Below are 2,590 nucleotides of genomic sequence, written 5' to 3' on the forward strand. Positions count from 1 at the left end.
ATAGTTAACAAGTTTAAGGCAGCTTGCCGCCCTGTCAAATGCTCTGACAGACACTGTTGCTGACTGACAAGATATACTTGCGCTGTTTAATGCGTTTGAGATGTGGTGCTTTCCTCAGTGCTCAACTTACATTTCACAGGTATATTCTCCATCTGTAAATGTTAGAAAGTAAAGCAAATATGTCCATTTCACAACAAATATGTCCCATGTCAGAAGAGGACGAGTTTCTGCAAGTGAATCTCCGCTAAAATTCATGCTTCCTTGAACGAGCGCCGGCGCGCGCATGCGCGTAAATAGTACTACGTAGTACGCAATAATTCTGACTAAAATAAACATATTGCTAAAATATTTGTTGTTGGAGAAAATAAATGTGCCATATGTGGAATTTTAAACCTACAAGTATATATTTTTAATGAAAGTGAAAGTAATTATAATGGGGTAATCAAATGCAGGCTAATATAATAGTTTGTGCTTTTGTTTTTATTTTCATTTTTAGTTTAGCCTTTAGTCAATATAAAAACAAAAGCTTTTTGCACATAATATATTGCATAGCCTATATTATATTTGTTTCCATATCCTTCAATATCAACATTGTTTGTAGGATATCATTGGGCCGAATGTGAATATATATATATATATATATATATATATATATATATATATATATATATATATATATATTTTTTTTAAATATAAAGATTTTCTTTATCTAAATAGAAAACGTAGAAAGTACCGAGATATATATCGTATATCGCCATTTGACCAAAAAATATCGAGATATGATTTTTTGGACATATCGCCCAGCCCTACTCTAGTGACATTGTCTTAGTCAACTGTGTGATTTTCATGTCTATGCACCATGTATTCAAGATTCTCAACTGTCGTGGCCAGCGTCTTCCAGCCATGGATGGGGTTATTTCTGCAAAGAGCAACTTGGGAGCCATGGCAGACATTTGCTGTACACCTGAGAAAAAGATTCCACGCTCAAGAGTCAACAGATCAATTATCACTTAGATTCCTCTTTCACATCCTGATTATGGCTCACTGTTTCTTTCTTGTATATAATTATGAAATTGAAATTTAATATTCGTTCCATTCATAGTTTGCTCGCAGGCATTCAAATTCACTCAAGTATTTTAATCCTAATTTTTCAAGTCTTTTCCCTGTAACTTATCTTTGTTGGCTTAAGGTATATATATATATATATATATAAATCTCTAGTAAATGCTCGACAATTACATTGTTTCATTATTAAAAAAAAAAAAAAGTATAATTGTGCCCCCTTTCTTTTGCAGGATGGGTGTGCTGGGTTTTGCTCAGAATGCCTCAAAGATAATTGAGTAGTAATGGTCATTTCGAGGGTGAGTAAGCATATTGTTTTGTCTCCACATTTGGATGTGGTAGGGCTGCTGCTTCCGGCACAGGGATCGGAGTTTCAACAGCTCGGTGCAGCTTCGATTACCTATCACCGACATTTTAACTTTTTCACTTGTTCAACTGGAATCGAATAAGATGGAGCCTCAAGAAGCGTCAACATAGTTAACATTCCAGATGATCGTTGATGGATTTTGTAGCTCATAGTTATCTCTAGTTACTGGTTAGGTTATTCTGTCTCGATATTCTATATATCATGTCCCGCTGGCAGGATCAATTATATTTAGGCTGTGATGCACTAACCCAGGAGGAATGTCACTAGCTCCTCCCAGCACTGTTGTATTCTTTAAAGCAATTCTCAAATGAATTCTTCCACTGTTTGAACTTTGAGTGTTTAACCTTGCAGATGCTTAAAACAGCAGCATTACACTCCAAGTCAGAAAGCAAAATCCACTCAACCCCTTTGGATTACCTCTGTCTGCAGTGTTCTCTTTCTTATTGTTATCAGATTATAACTGTCTGTTACAGCGTTCATGGCTTATGCATCCAGGGGATTCATTCCAGGTGCTATACTCGCGATTTTCCCCATGGTCTTTTCTAATTTCGTTCCTTACCTAATTCCTTCCTCAAAGAATGACTATAAAGGCTTTGCATCACATTATCAATTTATAAATTGGGATTAAATCCTGTCCCTTCTAATCTATGATCAAATTACTATTTATCATAACTAACAGAGCACTACTCTTTAACCTGGTTCAGGATTAGTCAGTTCTGTCCTCAATAGCTGCAGTCTATCTCCCTCCCAGTATACTGGTCATCCTTCAGGATCTGGGCAGCCACTACAGCAGCTGATCGTGGCATTCCACTTCAGTTATTAAGATCCTGGGCAGATGGTCTTCCTTTGCATTGGAGTTATATAAGACCCGATCTAAAGATCATTCTCGAAGCTCAGCAAGCATTGCAGTAAGGATTCAGGTAAATTCCTATGCAATTACTGGTGGGGGTGTATGCTTTATCTATCTGGTGATAGTCTCAGCTTGAATAATTCGCCTCACGCCATCGCTGGATATACTGTATGGTCCTTAGGGGGCTGGCTTTGTGCAGCCTAGTGGCTTTTCTAGGCACGTTTAGTTATGCGCAGCTCTAGCAGCCTAGCGGCTCAGCGAACCTTGTCTATGCGTGGATTAACATGACCATGTCTCCGTGTGGCTCTGCG

This window comes from Pimephales promelas, chromosome 12, assembly GCF_988280905.1.
Source record: "Pimephales promelas chromosome 12, fPimPro1.hap1.1, whole genome shotgun sequence".
NCBI lineage: Eukaryota > Metazoa > Chordata > Actinopteri > Cypriniformes > Leuciscidae > Pimephales > Pimephales promelas.